The sequence below is a fragment of the Rattus norvegicus genome, chromosome 7, assembly GCF_021556685.1.
Source record: "Rattus norvegicus strain SHRSP/BbbUtx chromosome 7, alternate assembly SHRSP_T2T, whole genome shotgun sequence".
Lineage (NCBI taxonomy): Eukaryota > Metazoa > Chordata > Mammalia > Rodentia > Muridae > Rattus > Rattus norvegicus.
The window spans coordinates 22,091,242-22,117,578 of record NC_141540.1 but is presented as its reverse complement, the minus strand read 5'-3'; the positions used below and the strand labels follow the sequence as shown (position 1 = coordinate 22,117,578).

General features: G+C 35.6%; 1 long non-coding RNA gene across 1 annotated transcript in view; it reads right to left on the bottom strand.

Annotated features, from left to right (window-relative positions):
- Window positions 1-7,305: 7,305 nt before the first annotated feature.
- The window catches only part of LOC148004513 (uncharacterized), an 83,552-nt gene continuing 64,520 nt past the window's right edge, over window positions 7,306-26,337 (bottom strand). The window contains exons 2-4 of the long non-coding RNA XR_015624498.1: window positions 14,267-14,330; window positions 9,122-9,180; window positions 7,306-8,308 (exon numbers count right to left, since the gene is read on the bottom strand). This is a non-coding gene — a long non-coding RNA (uncharacterized LOC148004513). The remainder of the gene's footprint in view (window positions 8,309-9,121; window positions 9,181-14,266; window positions 14,331-26,337) is intronic.

Here is a 26,337-nt window from a genome sequence, read left to right as displayed (position 1 = left end):
GTAGGATTGGTAAAGATCTTTTCCCAATCTCTTTGTTGCCATTTTGTCCTAACAACAGTGCCCTTTGCCTTACAGAAGCTTTGTAGTTTTATTAGATCCCATTTCTTGATTCTTGATCTTAGAGCATAAGCCACTGGTGTTTTGTTCAGGAAATTTTCTCCAGTGTCCATGTGTTCCACTTATTCTTCTGTTAGTTTGAGTGTATCTGATTTGATGTGGAGGTCCTTGATCCACTTGGACTTAAGCTTTGTACAGGGAGATAAGAATGGATCAATCTGCATTCTTCTACATGTTGACCTCCAGTTGAACCAGCACTATTTGCTGAAAATGCTATCTTTTTTCCATTGGATGGTTTTGGCTCCTTTGTCAAAAATCAAGTGACTATAGGTGTGTGGGTTCATTTTTGAGACTTCTATTCCACTGGTCTATCTGCCTGTCAATGTACCAATACCATACAGTTTTTATCACTATTGCTCTGTAATACTGCTTGAGTTCAGGAATAGTGATTCCCCCAGAAGTCCTTTTATTGCTGAGGATAGTTTTAGCTATCCTGGCTTTTTTGTTATTCCAGATGAATTTGCAAATTGTTTTGTCTAACTCTAGGAAGAATTGGATTGGAATTTTGATGGGGATTGCATTAAATCTGTAGATTAGTTTTGGTAAAATGGCCATTTTTACTATATTCACCCTGCCAATCCATGAGCATGGGAGATCTTTCCATCTTCTGAGATCTTCTTCAATTTCTTTCTTCAGAGGCTTGAAGTTCTTATCATACAGATCTTTAACTTGGATGGTTGAAGTCACACTGAGGTATTTTACATTACTTGGGACTATTATGAAGGGTGTCATTCCCTAATTTCTTTTTTGGCTTGTTTCTATTTTGTATAGAGGAAGGGTACTGATTTGTTTGGCTTAATTTTATACCCAGCCACTTTGCTGAAGGTGTTTATCAGGTTTAGTAGTTCTCTAGTGGAACTTTTGGGATCACTTAAATATACTATCATATCATCTTCAAATAGTGATACTTTGACTTCTTCCTTTCCAATCTATAACCCTTTGATCTTTTTCTGTTGTCTGATTGCTCTGTCTAGGACTTCGAGAAATATATTTAATAAGTACTGAGAGAGTGGGCAGCCATGTCCAATCCCTGATTTTAGTGGGATTGCTTCAAGTTTCTTTCCATTTAATTTAATATTAGTTACTGGTTTGCTGTATATGGCTTTTACTATGTTTAGGTATTGGCCCTGAATTCCTGTTCTTTCCAGGACATTTATCATGAAGGAGTGATGAATTTTGTCAAATTCTTCCTCAGTACCTAGTGAAATGATCATGTGCTTCTTATCTTTAAGTTTGTTTATATAGTGGATTACATTGATGGTTTTCCATATATTAAACCATCCCTGCATCCCTGGAATGAAGCCTATTTGATCATGATGAATGATTGTTTTGATGTGCACTTGAATTCAGTCTGCAAGAATTTTATTGAGTATTTTTGCATTGATATTCATAAGGGAAATTTGTCTGAAGTTCTCTTTCTTTGTTTGGGTTTTGTGTGGTAATTGTGCCTTCATTAGAGGTATTCGGTAGTGCTCCATCTGTTTCAATTTTGTAGAATAGTTTGGAAAGTATTGGTATGAGGACTTATATTGACTATTCCTATTTCTGTAGGAGTTATGGACTTATTTGAATGGTTTATGTGTTCCTGATGTTACTTTGGTACCTGGTATCTGTCTAGGAAATTGCACATTTCCTCGAGATTTTCAAGTTTTGTTGAATATAGGCTTTGTAGTAGGATCTGATAATTTTTTGAATTTCCTCTGATTTGTTTTTATGTGTGCCTTTTCATTTCTGATTTTGTTAACTTGGACACACTCTCTGTGTCCTCTGGTTAGTCTGGGCTAAGGATTTATCTATTTTGTTGATTTTCTCAAAGAACCAGCTTTTGGGTTCTGTTGATTCTTTGTATGGTCCTTTTTGTTTCTACTTGGTTGATTTCGGCTCCGAGTTTGATTATTTCCTGCCTTCTACTCCTCCTGAGTGTATTTGCTTCTTTTTTTCTAGAGCTTTTAGGTGTGCTATCAAGCTGCTGATATATTCTCTCTCCTGTTTCATTCTGCAGGCACTCAGAGCTATGAGATTTCCTCTTAACATAGTTTTCATTGTGTCCCATAAGTTTCGGTATGTTGTGCCTTCATTTTCATTAAATTATAAGAAGTCTTTAATTTCTTTCTTTATATCTTCCTTGACAAAGTTATCGTTGAGTAGAGCATTGTTCAACTTCCATGTGAATGTGGGCATTCTTTCCTTATTGTTTGTGAAGAGCAGCTTTAGACCATGGTAGTCTTATAGGGCACATGAGATTATTTCTATGTTTCTGTATCTCTTGAGGCCTGTTCTTGACTGATTATATGGTCAATTTTGGAGAAAGTACCATGAGGTGGTGAGAAGAAGATATCCTTTTGTTTTAGAATAGAATGTTCTATAAATATCTGTTAATTCCATTTAGTTCATGACTTCTCTTAGTCTGTCTATGTCTCTGTTTAATTTCTGTTTCCATGATCTGTCTATTGATGAGAGTGGGATGTTGAAATCTCCTACTATTATTGTGTGAGGTGCAATGTGTGTTTTGAGCTTTAGTAAGGTTTCCTTTATGTATGTAGGTACCCTTTTATTTGGAGCATAGATATTTAGGATTGAGAGTTTATCTTGGTGAATTTTTCCTTTGATGACTATGAAGTGTCCTTCCTTATCATTTTTGATAACTTTTGGTTGAAAATCAATTTTATTCGATATAGAATGTCTATTCCAGCTTGCTTCTTCAGACCATTTCCTTGGAAATTTGTTTTCCAGCCTTTTACTCTGAGGTAGTGTCTGTCTTTGTCTCTGAGGTGTGTTTCCTGTAGGCAGCAAAATGTTGGGTCTTCATTGCATATCCAGTTTGGTAATCTGTGTCTTTTTATTGGGAGATTGAATCCATTGATGTTGAGAGATATTAAGGAAGAGTAATTGTTGTTTCCTGTTTTATACTTAAGCATCCACACTTTGCTTGTCCTTCTTAAGCTTCATTTGGCCTGTGGATTGTGGCTTGGGTAATCTGAGATTTTGGGCTATTATTCACTTATCAGTTAGTGCATAACATATGTGCTTTTGTGATTGGGTTACCTCACACAGGATATTTTCTAGTTCCATCCATTTGCCTATGAATTTCATGAAGTTATTGTTTTTATAATTTTGTATTTGTTTTAATAGTACCATTGTGTAGATGTACCATATTTTCTGTATCCATTCTTCTGTTGAAGAATATCTGAGTTCATCCCAGCTTTTACCTATTATAAATAAGGCTGCTATGAACATGGTTCCTTTTATATACTGGACTATCTTTTGGGTATATGCCCAGTAGTGGTATAGCTTGGTCCTCAGGTAGTACTGTCCAATTTTCTGAGCAGTACCAGCTTGCAATGCCACCAACAATGGGGAAACTTTTTCTCTTTTTCCATATCCTTACCAGCATCTGTTGTCACCTGAGATTTCATCTTAGCCATTCTGTCTGATACAAGGTTGTATCTCAGGTTTGATTTGTATTTCCCTGATGACTAAGGATATTGAATATTTCTTTAGGTACTTGTCAGCCATTCAATATTTCTCAGCTGAGAATTCTTTGTTTAGCTTTGCATCCCATATTTTAATTGGATTATTTGATTCTCTGGAGTCTAATATCTTATGCTGTTTGTATATACTGGATATTAGCCCTCTATGGAATAAAAGACTGTTAATGATATTTTTCCAATTTGTTGGTTGCTGTTATGCCCTAATGACAGTGTCCTTTGCCTTACAGAAGCTTTGCAGTTTTATGAGGTCCCATTTCTCAATTCTTGATCTTAGAGCATAAGCCATTGGTGTTTTGTTCAGGAAATGTTCCTCAGTGCACATGTGATCGAGACTCTTCCCCAATTTTTCTTCTATTAGTTTGAGTGTATCTGGTTTGATGTGGAGGTCCTTGATCCACTTGGACTTAAGCTTTGTACAGGGTGATAAGAATGGATTGATTTGCGTTCTTCGACATGCTGATCTCCAGTTGAACCAGGACCATTTGGTGAAAATGCTGTCTTTTTTCCACTGGCTGGTTTTAGCTCCTTTGTCAAAGTCAAGTGATCAAAGGTGTATAGGTTCATTTGTGGATCTTGAAACCTATTCCATTGATCTACATGACTCTCTCTGTACCAAAACCATACAGTTTTGTTTTGTTTATTTTTTATCACTATTGCTCTGTAATTCAGCTTCAGTTCAGGGAAGGTGATTCCCACAGAAGTTCTTTTATTGTGAAGGGTAGTTTCTATATGCTGGGATTTTTTTGTTATTCCAAATTAATTTGCATATTGCTTTTTCTAATTATTTGAAAAAATGATTTGGAATTTTGATGGTGATTGCACTTAATCTATAGATTTTTTTGGCAGGATGTCCACTTTTTCAATAGTAATCCTGCTAATACTTAACATGGGAGAGCTTTCCATCTTCTGTGCTCTTCTTCAATTTCTTTCTTCAGTGACTTTAAGTTTTTGTCATACTTATCTTTCACTTGTTTGGTTAGAGACACACTGAAGTATTTTATATTATCTATAACTACTTTGTAAGGTGTTATTTACCTAATTTCTTTCTGAGCCTGTTTGTCCTTTGAGTAGAGGAAGGCTACTGATTTGTTTGACTTAACTTTATACCCAGCACTGGGCTGAAGCTGTTTATCAGGCTAAGTTGTTCTGTGGTGGAACTTTTGGGATCACTTAAGTATTCTATAATAGCATCTGCAAATATTGATATTTCAACTTCTTCCCTTCCAATTTGTATTCCTTTGACCTCCTTTTGTTGTCTAATTTCTCTGGCTAGGACTTGGAGTACTATATTGAATAAGTAGGTAGAGAGTGGGCAACATTCTGTAGTCACTGATTTTAGTGGGATTGCTTCCAGTTTCTCTCCATTTAGTTTGAGGTTAGCTATCGATTTGCTGTATATTATTTTACTATATTTAAGTATGGGCCTTGAATTCTTGATATTTCCAAGCCTTTTAATGTGAAGGGATGTTGAATATATCCAATGCTTTATGAGCATTTAATGTTATAATGATGTGTTTTTTTACTTTGAATTTGTTCTTATAGTGGAATACATTGATGGATTTTCATATATTAAAAAATCCATGCAACCCTGGGATGAAGCCTACTTCATCATGATGGATGATCATTTTGAGGTGTTCTTGGATTCGGTTTGTAAGAATTTTATTGAGTTTTTTTTTTTTGTGTTGATATTCATAAGGGAAATTGGTCTAAAGTTCTTGTTCTTTGTTCGGTCTTTGTGGGGTTACATATAAGCATAATTGTGACTCAATAGATGGAATTGGTTAGTGTTCTTTCTGTTTCTATTTTGTGTAATAGTTTGGACCATATTAGTATGAGGTCTTCTATTAAGTTCTGATAGATTTCTACAGTAAACCCTTCTGGTTCTGGGCATTTTTTTGGTTGGGAGACTTCTAATAACTGCTTCTACTCAATGATAACTTGGTCAAGGAAGAAATAAAGAAGAAATTAAAGACTTTTCAGAATTTAGTGACAATGAAAGCACAACATACCCAAACTTATGGAACTCAATAAAAGCAGTGCTAAGAGGAAAACTCATAGTTCTGAGTAATTCCAAAAAGAAATTGGCAAGAGCATACATTAGTGTCTTCACAGCATACCTAAAATCTCTAGAACAAAAAGAAGCAAATATATCCAAGAGGAGTAGACAGCAGGAAATAATCAAACTCATGGCTGAAATCAACTAAGTAGAAACAAAACAAACTATATAAAGAATCGATAAAACCAGAAGCTGGTTCTTCGAGAAAATCAACAAGATAGATAAATCTGTATCCAGACTAACCAGAGAGAACATAAAGAATATCCAAATTAACAAAATCAGAATTGAAAAAGGAGACATAACAACAGTATCTGAGAAAATTCAAAAAGTCATCAGATTCTACTACAAAAGCCTATATTCAACAAAAGTGGAAAATCTGAATGAAATAGACAATTTTCTAGACAGGTACCAGGTACCAAAGTTAAATCAGGATCACATAAACTATCTAAACACTTTCATAACTGTGGGATTGCAGGCAGTGAAAGGTACCATTATTCCTGGTCAAGACAAGTTGAATCCATGGGATACCCTAAAAGGGATGGCAGGTGCATTCCCTTTCAGCTCAGAGCCTCACTCACTGCAGCCCCCCACAAACTCCTATATAGAGGATTGAGACAGACCAGTCACATAGAGCAGTAACCTAAACCCCTCCCAAACAGGTGAGGCTATGACCACAGGTTACATAGGCTCAAAACAGATCAGTCATAGAGACAGGACCATGCCCCTGAATACGTAGATGTGGTCTTCCCTGGCTCTAAGGCCAAACCAATAGGAATTAACTGCTGTCAGACACTGACCCATTTGAAAAACGATTTAACTGTCATGTTCAGATTAAAGGTGTGCAAGAAATATTCCATTATCTCGGTACTTCTGTCTTAAGAGCTGTAACACCTCTACTTGGAGAAGAGATCTTCTCTCCCCAAAATCACTGCTAGAAGCTTCCCTTCACCCCTTGAAGGCTAGTCATTCTCCTGCTGGCTCAGCCGGGGCCAAGCAACTAAGGTGAAGTAGGACCAGCAGTGGAGGTGGTGGAAGCAGTCTCCTCTCCCCACCTAAGTTCTCTCCTCTTTTCCTGAACACACACAGCTAACTGGGTGAGAGATCTCCAGGCAAGATCACTCTGGCACCAGAGCACTATACATAACTACCAAATAGTTGATTCTTATGCAAGTATAGGAGAAAAGATTGTGGGACCAAAGGGGCTTGGAATTCAATATTAAGAACAACAGTGTTAACTCACGTGAACCCTTGAACCTCTCAGAATCTGAACTACCAATTAATGAACATGCACGTGCTGAACCTAGTCCTCCCAGTATATGTAGAGGATGTGAAGCATAGATTTCATGTAGGTCCCAAACAATTGGCACAGTGACTATTACAAAATATGTCTTTCTAGCTGGGCTTCTATATTTCTTTAGCCTCAATGGTAGAGAAAGCACCTAGCCTTGGAGAGACTAAATATCAGGGTGGGAGGACAAACATTTGTGTGCCAACCAGCTCAGAGGAGAAGGGGCAGTGGATGGGGAAAACATTATTGGAGGAGATGACCAGGAGTTGGACAGTGAATTGGTGGTATAGAGAATAAGTAAAATAATAATAAAATTAAATTTAAAAATAAGTCCATAATCATGAAAACTGTGGCACCTTGTAATATTAAATACTTTATTGATCATATTTACATATACGCTGATTCATGCTTTGAGGTAATTCCTAATCATGATCCCTAGTGTTAATGATTTTGACAGTTGAAAGAAAATGTATGTAACAATCACAATGTATATAAATTCACAATGAATCAATGAGTAACAAATTTTTCTAGTATGATAGGCCACTGTACCATCAACAACATTGTAATGAGATTTGATTCTCAGAAAACTCAAACCAGCTGGATGTTTTTGTTCATGAAATCATGATAACAAAGCAAGACATTCCTAGGGGGAAATCAGAATGTAATTAATCAGAATGTCAAAGGAGAATGTAATTAATTAATATAATATTCAAAATATTTCTACATAGAACAGGTCCTTATTGATGAACTCGCCACAGCTTAACTCCTGAACTTTCAGAAATACCAGTGGCGCATTAAGCATTTTTATATCACTGAAGACATATATTCATAAATATAAAATTCTAATACTAAGCATTACTTTCAGTGGGTTATGATACAAATTTGCTCTATCTGTAGATACTAATTCTCTGTACCTATATTATGGTAAACCTTAAATTACATAGAGCCTTCAAATCATTTCCTCAATTTCCAGATAATAATTCCTCATTACATTCATTGCCAAAAAGTTGATATAAATCAAAATCTATTAAAAGAACTTAAGTTTTCTACCTATATCTCCTAATAAAGTAATCTCACATTGCTGAAAAAATATTATTCTGGAAAATGATGATGAAAAATTTAAATCTAATTAAACATTTTTGAAAGTGCCACATAAGAATAATAGTCTAGTTTTATAAATAATACCAGTGACTTAAGGACCCAATTTCAGCAGAGGATTCTATTAATATTCTTTGTAAGTATCCCTTTTTACCAAGCACAGTTTCAAAATCCCCTGGACCAATGACATCATATTCAAAGCATTTTTGTATATACATGGTTTCACTTCTGGGATCCTCGTAAAGAACAATGCTGCTCCTAGTGGGAAATAAGAAGTCAATTAAAGGCAAGGGAGAAGGAAATGAAATGAAGTTATTATAAATGTATAATATATAATATATAAATACATAAATGTATGATATTTTATAAAATTAATTGAAGTAGTTTATATATAAATATATTTATAATAAACATGTGCATATATGTTATAAACCATGTAACATAACATTTTGTAAATATGGGTACCCCTCATTCAGCCCCTGTCAGGTCACCCTAATCTTCCTCAATAACCCAAGTCCTCATCCTTTCTTATTTCTCTCCTTATAAACCACTAATGTCTAAAAAATAAAATAAATCCTAATAGTAAAATAGAATGAGATAAAAACCCACAACCAGAAAAGAAAATATCAAAACAACCAGCAAAATGAAATATCCAAAGGAAAAGCTCTAAAAAAACATATAAACACAGTGACAAGCCTATTCTTACACAAAGAGATCCCTTAGAAACTCAAAAGAGTAAATCTCAAGAGATAAGCAAAATAAACTCTTGATAGATAAGCACATCTGTTAAGTAAGAAAAGACATACAGGCAAACATGAAACAATAATACTCCCAAACTGTCACTGAATTGGCTTTCTTTTGGCCTACTAATTCTGTGAAGAACTTGAATTTAAATGTGTTTTTATGAATCATGACTATTTTGGAGTAAACTAATTTTCCTTTTCTAAGCAGTTGTCAATAGAGGATATCTTCTTGTTTAGTGAAGAAATGGACATTGGTTTGTGTCTATTTCCTGTACTCAGCAAGCACAGTCTGAATACATACTCTCAGTATCTGTGAAAGCATACTTACAAAATATTTTCTAAGTCAGCATTGGGAGATTGATTGTACAATTCCTTGAAGAAATTTACCTGTAGGATATGAAATATATGTTTGAGAATATAGTTTCTAATAACCCTGCTAACTAAGGGTTTTATGTAGAAAATAATGCATCTCCATACAAGACACTGACATTTTAGATTCTATTTCATGAATAACTTTTTTTGTATGCCAAGTTTAATACAAGCAAAATGATTTGAAACAAAAGAATGTACTTCCTGCTTACTTTCTCTATAATTTCTCAAAAATAAAATTCAGAATGTCCCTTGCAACGCAAAAGTAAAAATATGACTAAAAGACATGATGAAATGGAAATTAGTCTTGGCAAGAGAAATCAGGATTATATTCCTGAGCCACTGCCACCATATTCATGACTACAATGTCTAGTTCTCCATAGAGATTCACTTCTGCTCTTTATATTCCCACACTTCCAATACCTATAGGTCCTTGTTGATCACAAATCCTAGAATAATCTTTGACCCTGCACAGATAAGACCTTAGTATGTAGTCCATTTTCACCCAGGAATTGTACAATACTCTGATGAAGACCTACATACACACAGAGTAAAATTATTACAAATGAATGTATTCTTTTCTTCCTGATCACATAAAATTTCAATCCCATGTATAGGTTTCTTGAGAAAAGTGAGATTACAAATTTATATCATGATAAAACTTTGAAATCATACTGACACCTTAAAAAGTGTTCCGTTTGGTTGAATGTCCGAGTGACATGGATCACACCTGAGACTCTGGGATTTAGTGCCAGCAAGGATCCTGCTGTTCAGACCATTGTCCCCTCTTCAAAATTTTTATTCACCAAATGCTCTCGACAAAATTCACAAATTTTCAATATGTTAAGTTACTTTGAAAAAATTCCTTTCAAAATATTTTGTGTCACTACCATATAAGTTTAATGAACATAATAATTCAAATTTTCTATATGATGAAATTTTTGATGAAGAAATTGCTGCATTCTTGGTCCTTGAACCACAACACATTTTCTTTTTCAAGCAGAAATATTTAAAAAAAGTTAGTTCTAATCTTTTGTTCTCAATGGCAAATATCACATAGCATAGAAACTCTCAGTGTCAAATCAGTAGAGCTGCTTAAAAGTATAAATATTTAGAGTATTTGATAAATATTGAGAACATTGATTCAACTTTCAGAGTTTCCAGCTAAAAGACATGGTGACCCTTAATCAACTGGAAATCCAATCCCGTAGGATCCTACATTTTTTTCTGTCCTCCTGGACTATTGCATGGAAACTATGGACATATATGCATGCAAATAAAACATATACAAATATTTTTGAAATTATATAATAATAGTGAAATGTTAATCCACTTTTACCTCAAGTTCTTTCTGTGGAAGTGAAAGTCTTAGCCAATGGTGATTGTACCACTACTGCCAGTTGCTGTTTCACCAATTTGTGAAACTGAGGTCACAAATTGTCTAGCTATCCTTTTTTACATGTTTGCCTTCTTACTTGAAAAATGTAAGATGATCTTTCAAGAGATTTATCATTAAGCTTAACATAAATTATATATTTAGACAAAATAAATATTAACACCTATGCCCCAGACCCTTGATATTCTGTGCCTTTTGTGCAATCTTCAGGATGGTTTATGATACAAACTGGATGTGAAGGGTGATTCTTATGAATTACTTTAATGCCATCTTTCTTTTCCTCAGTACTTACAAACCATAAAGCTACATCTTGCCCACAAAACAAAGTCAAATATTATAAGGAAAATCATTAATTCCAAAGTATAAGATTCAGACACTCCTGTTGATGTGGAATGAAGAACATTCCATGTGCATAATATCATATCAGAGATATAGGAAACTGTGCAGATTTCATCACTGTGTACGATCAGATATAGTACCATCCACAGTAGGTAAAATTCCGTGTACTCTGTGGTGTCTGACACAAGGAAAACATCAATAAATCCCATCAATTCCAGAACAACTTATTAGGGCCAAGTCTAGATTCTCGAGAGTTGTGTTAAAGAGATTGATAATCTCTGGGATTGATACAGAAATTTTTTCACTTATTAAAGTGATGAAATGTGAGCTCCTTCAACACAGTGTACTAATTTATACAATATATATATTTATTTATTTTGCAACCAGATATTTTACTAATATCCACTTCTAACCATGAATCTTGTTGTAAATAAGTTTACCAATACTCTGATGAAACACCATGATGAAAAACAACTTGTGAAAGAGATAATTTATTTGAGTGACATAACAGAAGTGCTAGGTTATGGAGGAAAGGAAAGGTACAACCTTGACAGAAAACTGAAGGCAGCATATTATGCAACAGGTCATGAAAAAGTACTTCTCACTGTCTTACTCCTATGGATTTATTTAGCCATATATATTATATAACTCAGGACAAGAAAAGGGCAGGTGGAACCAAGCTCAATATAGGGCTTTCCTTACAAAAACAAATTTACAAAAAAGAAATTCCATACATGCTAGCTTGGGTCAAACAGGCATAAACCAGTAATTACAGATCATGAATACTGTTCTGAATATTGATGCTATTAGAAACATTTGCTTGTACACATTCCTATTGTTATTTTCTCTTCAGACTTAATTGATTTACAATAATTGTATCAGTACCAAAGAGAGTCATATATCAGTTATAACTATTATTGCACAATTTATAGCATACTATCATGGAATCTTCCTTTTAATGCAAATTCTAAATTTTGTTACATTTACATGGTTAGAAAGGAAACTACTATATACCTAAGGATGACCGTGAATTTCAGACCATCTTCTCTCTCTTGCCTGCATGTTGGAATTATAGGTGGGTTTCACCACGCTCTGCTTCATCTGGTGCTAGGAATGAAACCCAGGCCCTTGTGCATACCAGACAAGCTTTTACTAACTGTGCTATGTAACTGCCCTGTTTGTTTTTTCTAATAAATCTCATTTAAACCACAAAATAATTGGCCAGTATAAACTGGACTGAATGGATTTAAAGAAACAGGGAGGATTGAAGGAAGGGAGAGGTGGGAGAAAGGGAGAAAAGGAGAAAGAAAATTCAAGGTCAGGTGAGTAGGAAGCAGGGTATAATCTGAAAGAGGGTGTGAATATGATCGAAAGACACTGTATGGAATATTGCATAGTAAAGTTTATAATTAAAAAGTCCTCTGTTGGAAGGCATCTGGAGTGGCTAGGCAGGGAGTGGTGTATGCATGGGATGGGGGGCACTCTCACAGAAGAAGGGGGAGGGGGCTGGTACAGTGGATTTATGGACAGGAAACTGGGAAAAAGGATAACATTTGAAATGTAAATAAATAAAAATCATCCAAAAATTAGTTTCCCAAAGGAAAAAAAAAAAAACAAAGCAAACTCTAAGATATACTCTCCCCATTATGTCTTCATCTAGCATAGCAAATTTAAAGTAAAAGATAGAGCAAATACATTCCCTACTTTAATAATATCTAGATGAATTTTTCATGAAGACAGACAAGAAAATCCAAATAATTAAGTTCACAATCAAAAAAACTGTGGCACCTTATAACATTACAAGGCTTTATTGATTATAGATAAATACATCTCAAGATTTATTTGACTTGAATTTTGATTATGATTTCCAAAAATATTAATTTTTTTCTGTTGTGTAAAAATGTGTTTGAAAATCACAATTTTAAAGTTCAAACTCACTCAGTACCTAAGAAATTCTAATAATGTAGACATTAGACTGTCAAAGACAGTAAAACAAGACTTTTTTAGATAACTCAAGTTAGTTTGATGCTTACATTTTGGGGATTGTGGGAAAATGCAAGCTGCCCCTAGTAGAAAATCAGAAAGCAATTACAGGCAATGGAGAAAGATATTAATTGAGATACTATTCAAAAGTATTTCTGTAAGGTGGCCTTATAGAGGAAGTTGCCCCAGGTTGACTCTTGAAATTTAGGACAAACCAGTGCATCACCAAGACCCTTTTGTGTTATGCATTATGAATGAATGTATAATGATAATACTAAGCATTAATTTTGGTTTAGCAATATAGGTAATTGCTCCTGTTTAGATACTGATACACTGTAGCTAGATTATGGCAAAGCTCAGGCTAAATAGAATGCTCAAAAAGTTTTCTCATTTTTCAGAGAATTTTCCATCAGTTATTGCCACAACATGAATTTGAACCCGAATCTCTCCAAAGAAATTATTCTTTTCATCCTGTATATCAAAATGGAGAAAATCAATTTTCTCACTCTGTTGAAAATTGCTGTCCTTGAAATGATGAAATTGTGAAATTTAATTAAATTTCTTTTAAAATCCATTTAAGTAGAATACATGATTTTTAAGTATAATACCAGTGTATTAGAGATACAATTTCAGCAAAAGATTCCCTCACTAAGCTTTCTACAAATTCCTTTTTACCCCAAACATTATTCCAGATAACATGGGCCATGAATATCAGATTTAAAGTATATATCATCATACAATACAATATAACATAATGTTGTACAATATAACATACTTTGATAATCGGTCTTCTCCATTTGCACTAAAATACTTGCAATGTCCCACAACCCCACAAGTCCACTGCATATTTTATTTGTTATTATAAAATGATCAGGAGTCTAAAGAATAATGGATAATGGATAAAATAACATAAGACAAAATAAAAATACTTACAACCAGAATAAAAGATGAAAACTATGATAAAATATATCTAAACCAAAAGACAAGAAACATATTTAGGTAGAGTGACAAACATAGTCCTACACACAGAAATCCCATAGCAAACCAAAAATGGATATCATGATAAAAAGTGAACTATCTGTAAGGGAAGAAAAGGTATACAGAGAAAAATTTATGAGGCAAAATCTCTGCAACAATGGCACCAAGTTAGCTTGGATTTTGCTATCAATAGCTGTGTATGCCATTGCACTCACTGTGTTTTATATAAAGAGTGACGCTGTATTAGTGCAAACTAATTTTTTCTTTGTGAGCGGTTATCAATTGGAATAATATTATGTGTAATGAACAGGTATGTGTGCACTTATGGTATCAGGACTAGAAGAACAGGTGGCTCAGAGGAATGCATTCTAAGTAAATGTTGCATGGTATCTATGAATTCATACTTACAACAACTTTCATAACTAAATGTTGAAATTTTTTAACAGTATTTCCATCAGTTTTAAAAATTCACCTGCAAAATATAAAATGATTGTCTTAGAACATAGCTTTGAACAATCCTGCTATCTAAGGCTTTAACATAGAAAAACAAAACATCACAATATTAAAAGCTAACATTTTAATTTGCATTCCATATCTATGATTTGTCAATTTAACATGAGCAAACTGATTTGAATCAAATGCTAAGAAAAAGAGTCCTTCTTACTTTCTTTCCATATCACTTCTCATAAACAAAATTCAGAATACCCCCTCAATTAGAGAAATGAAAACAGGATTAAAAGACATAAGGAAGAGGAAGTTTGTCCTAGGACTACGTAAGAGGATTATATTCCTGAGCCATTACTGTTACTTTGAACACTACAGGATCTAGTCAGGCAGATAAATGAACTAAAGTTCTTTCCTTTGCCATACTTCCCACAATCCAAGGTTCTTGTTGATCACAAACACCAGAATAATCTTTGATACTTCAGAGGCAACACCTTAGTCATGCAATCCATTCCCTGAGTCTTGTACTTCAAGGTATTTTTTACTTTATCCCATGTTATTGTCAGACTTCAAACAAAAATTTAAACACCAATATTAGTTCTAATCTTTTGATCAATGGCAAATATAAAATGACATAGACACTGTCACTGTCAGAGAAATGGGTATTTAAAATTAAAAATTTAAATCTGGAGTAATGGATCAGTATTAAGAGCACTGATTCATCTTTCAGAATTCCCAGCTAACAGACATCATGGATGTTATCCACATGTAATTCCACACCCACAGGATCCAACATCTTTTTTCGTATGCAGTGGTTAACATAAACATATATGCATATAATACGCCCATAAACATGAAAAATTTATGAAAATACATAGCAATAATGTTAGATTAATCCATGTTATCTTAGTTGTCACAGTAGAACTTAAACTTGAGATACTGGCAGCTGCTTCACTGCTCCTATTCCTTCCTTCACTCTATTTGTGAAACTGGAGTCTTTAGATGGTCACCCATTTCTCTGAAATTTTCTTTTGGTCTTGTATCAAAGACTCTGGTGGTGCACAGTAGAGCCAAAAATCCCCATGGGAAAGTTATCTATAGACTATAGAGTTTATAAACCTTTTCCATATGAGGAGCTCTTCTTCTAATCAAAAGGAATTATTGATCAAATGTCTAAAAGCATTATTCAAAATCTGTGGCATGAAACTAACCAAAATGAAAGACCACTTCCTTTTGATAAAATGTCTTTGAGATAACCTCCTGGATCATGGCATATGACACTTATAACCTCAAAACACAGTTGCATATTGCTTAACTTGCCCACTACTAAGAAAACCGGGAAGATAATCCCCCTCAATGCATCCTGATTATCATAATGGCCATCTGTCAATGTGTGGACCACTGTAAAGAGGACACAGAGAAGGCATTTTCTTCCCTACTCTAATAAGTCTAATGATGACTGAAGACTGCTTTTTAGTAGACCTTGAAGTACTTTTGAAAAGGCTCTTCCCAGTAAAAAAAAAAGGAAAAATATTGATGACAAATGAAACTCAGCTCAACAATACCTGTCACCTCATTTCTTAAGGCCTGACAGCACAAAGCTATAACATGTGAATTTCAAGAATTATGGACAGGATTTTTGCATTGTGTGATAACACAGCTGATCTAAAACTAGTTTTTCTTTTCATTGATTTTCATTTTGTTATTTCACTCTATTTCTGGAAATAAGTCATAATCAACTGTCCCTTCATGGGAAACAAATTTGATGGAGCTAAATTTTTAGTTCAAAACTAAACACACTGAAGACTTAACACACTAAGTCATTGTCGTTTAAATTTCCAAAGGTATTAGTAATTCATTATAAAAATCATAGTTTACTGGCAGATTCAGACACAGATATCTTAAAATAATGTGTGATAAATAAAGTGAAATTTGACTACTTGGGGATAACAAATTGCTCCTAAAATAGAAAGAGAAAACCTTTGACATATATAGTATATAACATAGGTGTGCAGAAATTTACAGCTGAATTAAACCAGTCTATGTATCATCAATGTATGTTAACCTCAGAATTAAAGTGAAAAAATTGTGATGTTTTGGAAACAGAGTATGTTCTTTCATCAGTAAGTGAAAAGCTGTGGATTCCTACAACGTTAATGAAGTTTAGATTTAACCAGGGCAGATTTTCTGAAAATCTTAGCTGCTGACATGAAAAAAAGACTCTTTCTGACCTTAATCTTAAAACTAAAATGACCCTAAAATTAAAATGTCAACACCTCATCCTAAACTTCCTTTAAAATGTCATTCAGGTATAATTTCTGATTACAGGTTCATGTGCTAGAACCTCAAAGATAAACACTATAGATGGATTTTGGCCACTTTGGATATTGGGAACATATCCCATTGTGCTGCCTACATTTTGTAGGCCTTCACAGCCAAGATTAAATTAGAAGAGGCTTGCCTTGAATGTTTAAAACAGAGACACAGGAAAGGCAAGTACCCTTAGGGGACCAACTTCACCAGAATTGCCACCGCACCTAACAGTCTGTCCCTGATGCTGAAGGGGCTTCTGTTGGAAAACAGATAGTCATTAACTAGTCACTAACATTAAAGATGGAAAATGACTGCACTCTTTAAACTTAAAACAGGGCAAGCCCTATGCCTCAAAGTAAGAAGAAAAATGGTTCCAATAGAGGCTTTGTGGTTGTCTAGCATCTCAGAATTTTCTCAATGAAAGATAACAATTCATATAGGTAACAAACCACTTAAACAAACTTCACCATATGCACTCTTCCAGCAACCTATGGAATATTTTTGTGTTTTCTATTAAAAAAAGAGGTGTGTGTGTGTGTGTGTGTGTGTGTGTGTGTTTGTGTGTGTGTGTGTATTGCTACAAGACTTAGAGCAATTAATAAAACAATTCAAGTTTGAGTGTCTCTAAATGTACCCCTTTTCTCTGCCATTACTGCCAATGGGCCTCACTTTTGAATAGACATTAAGGCCTGCTTTGTCTCTATCTCTCACAACACCAAGGTATGCCAATGCTTCACATTCTCAATACCCCCAATTAACCACTCTGGGCAGACCTCACAATATCAATGGACAGTTCTTCCCTATGGGATGGCAAATAGTCCCACCACTTGCCAAGACGCTGTTGCCATAGCATTAAGGTTCTGCTTAAACAATGTTATCCAAAATTATCATTATATGGATAACATCTTGGTGTGGAGATGACCTTCTATCTCTACCTCCCGGTATTTAAAATATCACTCCTCACAAAGCTGATTCTCTTCATCACATTTTTGGGAACAGAAATTTCCCTCTCCTCATTATGCACACTTAACATACCTTTTCTTGACTCAAATCTTAACTATTACTTATTCTAAAGCTTTCTGGGAAACCTTAATTGGATTCTACCATAGATTTCCCTCCTCATGAGACCAAACATCTTCTCTTTGTTCTCATAAAATAATATAAAACTTCCTTTTTTTCCAGGAGTGCCATGTTCTGAGATAGTCGACGCGTTCACAATCAATGAACCTTTAAAAGAGATAGGACTTGCTATGTATGATCCCACAATGCCTGTACAGGTTTTTAATTTTAATTCATCCCATTCTTTCTTGAGAGTGCTTTAACAGCTCAAGGGGATAACTTGAATGGCTCCATACCCCAGTATTTGCTGCATCTAGAATTTGAATTGAGGCTGATAAAATCACTATAATTGTTAGAAATGACATGGTAGAGCTCTGAAACCTTGGGTAGATGGAAAGAACCATACATTTTTGTCTTCTTTTTCTGATATTAACCATTTAAATGCAATGGCTACTCAGAAATAACTCTTGCTTTGTTATGAGACTAATAGAATTTCTGGGACAAATTAATAATCTTTTCCCTAAGAAAGGTTGGGGTTTTGTCCTACTTTTGTTGTAGTGGCTGCCTACTCCCCATCCCTACTAGCAACTTGAAAAAGCCCATCACAAAGGTCACCTCACTACTTACTGATGGTGTAAAGAGAAGATCCTTAATTTTTAAGGATTCAAAATATTGACAATTATAACAATTTAAACTATTTAGTGTCATAAACAATCACCACTACAAAGAGATACAATGAGAATGGAAATTCTCATTTCCATTAGGAGAAATGTTGAAATTTAACTATCTCCTTGCAGTACTTTAGTTAAATTTAAGAGACAACAATATAATGTTTTTTCTTTCCTCTGTATCTATACAATTTAGTTGATTTCATTTGTGATATTCATAGTTACTGAGATTCAGGTGCGCATAGTTCCTGATTTCAAATGCATTTGAGAAAGGAAGAGAGTGGTATATAGCTGTCACTTTGACATATGCCTCCATCCAATACCAGTTACTCTCAAGAAAACATTTAAGGAACTAATCATGTCCCACAGTTCCCTGCTCCCAAATCTCATGGGGGAGAGAGCTAAACACCCAGAATTACGGGCCATCCTGAGACTGCAGAACAGACTGCCACTTTTACCCACATTTGCCCAAATCCCTGGGAAAAGAGGAAACTGCATAGTGCCTCTGGACACAGGAATATAGGAGCAGGCAGTGGCAGGTACCTGTGCTTCTGCTCTGTACCCAGAACTGAACTGAATCAAACAGCTGCCTACACCCAAATAGGGGAGAGGGATGGACCCTCAGAAGTGTGGACACTCCTGAGAAAACAGAGGAAACTAACCTCTGCACACATTACTGACCCAACAGGAAATCACCTAGTGCCATCTGTACCACCTGGGCACATGGACCTAGGAGCAGTTACGGGCAGGACACTTCTGATTCCTCCCTGTGCCAAGAGCTGAAAGACAGTCACCAGGAAAACCTACACAGCTGAGAGCAGAACACTCTGTTCCCAGAACCAGCTAAAAGAAAATAGGAAAACAGGTCTACAGGAGTGCTGACATAGAAGCTTACAGGAGGGTCAAGCTACTTTCAAAAACAGTAAGACAAGATAATGCCAGAGACAAACTGATGACAAGAGGGAAGCCCAGGAACCTAAGCAACAGAAACCAAGACTAAATGACATCATCAGAGTCCAGTTCGCCCACAAAAGCAAATACTGGATATCCAAACAAACCAGAAAAGCAAGACTTGGATTTAAAATCACAGCTCATGATGATGATACAAGACTTAAAGAAGAACATAAATAAACTCCCTTAAAGGAATACAGGACAACACAGGTAAACAAGTAGAAGCCCTTAAGGAGAAAACACAAAAATCCCTTCAAGAATTATAGGAAAACACAGCCAAACAGGTAAAGGAATTGAAGAAAACCATCCAGGATTTAAAAATGTAAACAGAATAAAGAAAGCACAAAGAGAGACAAACCTGGAGATTGAAAACCAAGGGAAGAGATCAGGGCTATAGATGCAAACATCATTAACATAATGCAAGAGATAGAAGAGAATATGTCAGGGCAGAAGATACCACAGAAAACATCAACACAAGATCAAGGGTAATGTAAAATGCAAAAAGCTCCTAGCCCAAAATATCCAGAAAATCCAGGACACAATGAGAAGATAAAACCTAAGGATAATAGGTACAGAAGAAAGTGCAGACTCCCAAATGAAAGGGTCAATAAATATCTTCAAAAAATTATAGAAGAAAGCTTCCCTAACCTAAAGAAAGAGGTGACCATAAACCTGTAAGAAGACTACAGGGTCTGGGTATACAAGGAAGTCAAACAAATTACTAGACTTCCTGTACTCAAAGGATAAACAGACTGATAAAGAAATTAAGGAAATGACAGCCTTCACTAAAGTCCAAAATAATATAAAATACCTCAGTGTGAATTTAACCAAGCAAGTGAAAGATAGGTATGTCAAGAACTTCAACTCTCTGAAGAAATAAATTGAAGAAGATCTCAGAAGATGGAAAGACCTGCCACGTTCATGGAGTGGTAGGATTAATATAGTAAAAGTGGGCATTTTCCCAAAAACAATCTACAGATTCAATGCAATCCGCATAAAAATTCCAATTCAATTCTTTATACAGTTAGAAAAAGAAATTTGCAAATTCATTTAGAATAACAAAAAACCCAGGATAATAAAAACTATACTCAACAATAAAAGAACATCTAGGGTAATCACCATCCCTGACCTCAAGAAGTATTACAGAGCAACAGTGATAAAAATTGTATGCTATTGCTACAGAGACAGGCAGGTAGATCAGTGGAACAGAATTGAAGAACAAGAAATGAACCCACACACCTATGGTCGCTTGATTTTTGACAAAGGAGCCAAAACCATCAAATGGAAAAAAAGATAGCATTTTCAGCAAATGGTGCTGGTTCAACTGGAGGTCAACATGTAGAAGAATGCAGATCGATCCATGCTCAGCACCCTGTACAAAGCTTAAGTCCAAGTGGATCAAGGAACTCCACATCAAACCAGATACACTCAAACTAATAGAAGAAAAAGTTGGGAAGAATCTCGAACACATGGGCACTGGAGAAAATTTCCTGAACAAAACAACAATGGCTTATGCTCTAAGATCAAGAATCGAAAAATGGGATCACATAAAACTGCAAAGCTTCTGTAAGGCAAAGGACACTGTGGTTAGGACAAAATGGCAACCAACAGATTGGGAAAAGATCTTTACAATCCTACAACAGATAGAGGGCTTCTATCCAAAATATACAAAGAACTCAAAAAGTTAGACCACAGGGAGACAAATAACCCTATTAAAAATGGGGTTCAGATGGGTTGGGGATTTAGCTCAGTGGCAGAGCGCTTGCCTAGCAAGCGCAAGGCCCTGGGTTCGGTCCCCAGCTCCAAAAAATAGAAAAGAAAAAAATGGGGTTCAGAGCTAAACAAAGAATTCACAGTTGAGGAATGCCATATGGCTGAGAAACACCTAAAGAAATGTTCAACATCTTTAGTCATAAGGGAAATGCAAATCAAAACAACCCTGAGATTCCACCTCACACCAGTGAGAATGGCTAGGATCAAAAACTCAGCCCTGATGTCTCTCGACAGAGGAATGGATACAGAAAATGTGGTACATTTACACAATGGTGTTCTATTCAGCTATTAAAAACAATGACTTCATGAAATTCACAGGCAAATGAATGGAACTAGAAAATATCATCCTGAATGATATAACCCAATCACAAAAAAAAAGACATATAGTATGTGCTCACTGATAAGTGGATATTGGCCCAAAAGCTCAGATTACCAAAGATACCGTCCACGGACCCCATGAAGCTCAAGAAGGACCAAATTGCTGATGCTTCAGTACTTCTTAGAATGGGAAACAAAAATATTTATAAGTGGAATCATGGAGACAAAGTTTGAAGCAGAGTCTGAAGTAAAGGCAATCAAGGGACTGCCCCATCTGGGGATCTAGCTCATATACACACAATCACCCAACCCAGGCAATATTGCTGATGCCAAGAAGTGAATGCTGACAAGATCCTGATAGAGCTGTCTCCTGAGTAGCTCTGCCAAAGCAAGATAAATACAAAGGTACACACTCACAGTCAACCATTGAACTGAGAGTGGGGTCCCCATTGGTGGAGTTGGAGAAAGGAATGAAGGAGCTGATGTGGTTTGCAACCCCATAAGAACAATATCAACCAACCCGAGCTCCCAGGGACTAAACCATGGGCACATCGACAGACCCATGTTTCAGGCAGCATATGCAGCAGAGGATGGCCTTGTTAGGCAACAATGGGAGGAGAAGCCTTTGGTCCTGCCAGGATTTGAACACCGCCACCCCCAGTGTAGCTGAATGTCAAGGCATTGAGGCAGAAAAGTTGTGTGGATGGGTGGGGAACAGCATCCTAGAAGAAGGGGGAGGGAGCTATCATAGGGAAGCTATGGAAGGCAAACCAGGAAAGCTAATAACAATTGAAATGTTAATAAAAATATCTCATAAAAAGAAATTAAAGATCTCAGAAATCTAAAATATAACCAATGCTAATGAACCCATGATTTTTATGATAAAACTGTCCATTCTATTAAAGCAGTCTTACAGATTCTATGCAAGCCTCTTCAAAGCAACAATACAATTACTCATAGATCCTGAAAAAAACAAGTTCTAACTCATGTGGATATATAAAAGTTCTGGGTCAATAAATTTTCGTGAATAATAAAATAACTGATGTCTAAATAACCTTCTCAGATATCAAATTGTACTAGAGAATCAGAATATTTCTTATAGTCCTTCACACTAACATGGACCTCATAAATCAAAAGCCTACAAAAGAAATATAATAAAAATCTAAAAATGTCATGGAAAACCTGTGTAAATAGGAAATTTCCATGGGAATTACCTCTAATCAAGTGTCCACATAAAATGTACCAACATGAAAGAAATAATATTCAAGGTTCAATGATAAAATTTATATTATAACACACACTATTGCAAAATGAGTTCAATATTCCTTTGGCTGTCACAACTCACTATGCTAGTCATGTGGAAGAAAAGTTTATAGCTCAATTACTAGAGAAAAAAAGGACTTGGCTATTAGTATGATAAAGCATACAACTCTGATACACTTTCAGAATACCTTGTAAATGCAGCTTAGTAAACAACAATTTTTTGCAATAGGCAGCAAAAGTCTTCAACAGGGGTATGGAGTAGTGATCCTCTCTTATACTGAGTAATCTTCATGCCAAATACTTATCTATCAATAGACTTGATTTTCATCACAATAAATTACCTGAATCTTCTATATTGGCATTTCAGACTACCATCTTTGGTTTGATTTGTTCTGATTTCTTCTTGCCTAGGAACTGTGAGTGGCCAATTTGAACATTTATGCTTTCAGATACCAGGCTTTGACAATTAATGCTAAGTAACAAATGTGGTTCTATGTAGCTCACTGCTGTAGAGGTACAAAAGAATGAAAATGAAAGAAGTAGCTAGGAATCTATTATTCTATTTCACACACTGAAGTTGTTTACATTTCTTTTTTTCCACCATGACTGACTATAAACTCTTACCAAATTCAGTTATAAGGCTGTACATCTTTTTGTTATTTTATTCAGAGACTGGAAAAGAGAAAATGGGCTTACTAAGCTGTGGTAAAATTAGAACCTTATAAAATTATTTTCCAACAATTTAACGCTTGAAATTATACAATTTAGAAAATGAAGAGGAAAAATCGGAAAATAGTTCAACTTTTCTTTTGTTATCTTATTGGTTATTTTATTTATTTACATCTCAAATGTTATCCCCCTTCTCAGTTTCCCTTCCATAAGTCTTCCTATTCCCTCTTCCTCCCCCTGCCTCTATTTGTACTTTTCCACGTTTTTTTTTTTGTGAACACATGAGGGAATTGTCTTTGTAATCATCACATAATCTCTATTCTCTTCAGATATTCTATTCTCCTTCCTTTCTTCTTAAGTATTTCATAGAAAAATATTATTATGCATCATTTTAAAATTAATCAAAATAAAATTTATTTTATTTGTATCCTATCCAAGGAGTATCATTTACCAAAAATAACAATGAATCTTTCTAGCAGGAAACAAGTAATAATAGGGATGATGTGTGCCTAGCCTTAGAGACAAGGTATTCTTTACAACTGGAGAAGATTCCTTAATCCCTACCAACCAAGGGTTTGTTTACATTCTAACTCTGGAAATAGAAAATGGTGAATAAACCTGATAATCCAGAAAGAACTGAGAAAAGCATTATTATAAATAATTTTCAGAAATATAATTTGAAAGCTTAAAAAAAGAATTACTTGCATACTAAATTCTTTCTTTTTTTGAAGCAAACTGTAATCTGTCTTAAAATTTTTAGGTGAATGACTTAATGAATTTACTCAAGACATAAACAACATATTAGTAAAACTAAGTCAAGAACCAAGAGTGAATTCAGGGAAAGTGCAGTTTGTCATCCACAGCCTTGTCACCTGAATAAGTTCAGAATCAAATTTTGTACAAAACATTACTTCATTTCTCATCCAAGAAAGTATATCTCTTTTTTTTCACCTTTATTAAATTGGGTATTTCTTCTTTACATTTCAATTGTTATTCCCTTTCCCAGGTTCCAGGCCAACATCCCTTAACCCCTCCCATTCACCTTCTCTATGGGTGTTCCCCTCCCCATCCTCCCCCCATTACCGACCTCCCTCCAACAATCACATTCACTGGGGATTCAGTCTGGGCAAGACCAAGACTTCCCCTTCCACTGGTGCCTTACTAGGCTATTCATTGCTACCTATGAGGTTGGAGCCCAGTCAGTCCATGTACAGTCTTTGGGTAGTGGCTTAGTCCCTGGAAGCTCTGGTTGGTTGGCATTGTTGTTCATTTGGGGTCTCAGTCCCTTCAAGCTCTTTCTGTCCTTTCACTGATTCCTTTAATGGGGCTCCCGTTCTCAGTTCAGTGGCTTGCTGCTGGCATTCGCCTATGTATTTGACATATTCTGGCAGTGTTGCTCAGGAGAGATCTACATCCAGTACCTGTTGCACTACTTTGCTTCATCCATCTTATCTAGCTTGGTGGCTGTGTATGTATGGGCCACATGTGGGACAGGCTGGGAATGGGTGTTCTTTCTGCCTCTGTTCTAAACTTTGCCTCCCTATTCCCTCCCACGGATATTCTTACTCCTATTTTAAAATAGGAGTGAAGCATTCACATTTTGGTCATCCTTCTTGAGTTTAATATGTTCTGTGCATCTAGGGTAATTCAAGCATTTGGGCTAATACCCACCTAACAATGAGTGCATACCATGTGCATTATTCTGTGATGGGCTTACCTCATGTAGGATATTTTCCAGTTCCATCCATTTGCCTATTAATTTCATAAAGTCATTGTTTTTGAGAGCGGAGTAGTATTCCTTTGTGTAGATGTACCACATTTGCTGTATCCATTCCTCTGTTGAAGGGCATCTGGGTTCTTTCCAGCTTCTGGACATTATAAATAATGCTGCTATGAACATAGTGGAGCATGTGTCTTTGTTGTATGGTGGGGCATCTTTTGGGTATATGCCCAAGAGAGGTATAGCTGGATCCTCAGGCAGTTCAATGTCCAGTTTTCTGAGAAACCTCCAGACTGATTTCCAGAATGGTTGAACCAGTCTGCAATCCCACCAACAATGGAGGAGTGTTCCTCTTTCTCCACATCCTCACCAGCATCTGGTGTTGCTGGAGTTTTTTATCTTAGCCATTGTGACTTGTGTGAGGTGGAGTCTCAGGGTTGTTTTGATTTGCATTTCCCTTATGACTAAAGATGTTGAACATTTCTTTAGGTGCTTCTCAGCCATTCAGCATTCCTCAGCTGTGAATTCTTTGTATAGATCTGAACCCCATTTTTAATAGGGTTATTTGTCTCCCTGCAGTCTAACTTCATGAGTTCTTTGTATATTTTGTATATAAGCCCGCTATAAGTTGGAGGATGGTAGAGATCTTTTCCCAATCTGTTGACTGCTGTTTTCTCCTCACAACAATGTCCTTTGACTTATAAAAGCTTTGTAGGTTTAGGAGATCCCATTTGTCGATTCTTAATCTTAGAGTGTAAGCCATTGGTGTTTCATTCAGGAAATTTTGTCCAGTGCCCATGTTTCGAGATTCTTCCCCAGTTTTTCTTCTATTACTTTGAAAATATCTGGTTTGATGCAGAGGGCCTTGATCCACTTGGACTTAAGATTTGTACAGGGTGATAACAATGGATCGATCTGCATTCTTCTACATGCTGATCTCCAGTTGAACCAGCACCATTTGCTGAAAATGCTATCTTTTTTCCATTGGATGGTTTTGGCTCCTTTGTCAACAATCAAGTGACCATAGTTGTGTGGGTTCATTTGGGGCCCTTCAATTCTATTCCACTGGTCTATCTGACTGTGTCTGTACCAATACCACATAGTTTTTATCACTTTTGCTCTGTAATAATGCTTGAGTTCAAGGATAGTGATTCCCCCAGAAGTCCTTTTATTGTTGAGGATAGTTTTAGCTATCCTGGGTTCTTTTCCAGATGAATTTGCAAATTGTTCTGTCCAACTCTTTGAACACTTGGATTGGTATTTTGATGGGGTTTGCATTGAATATGTAAATAGCTTTTGGT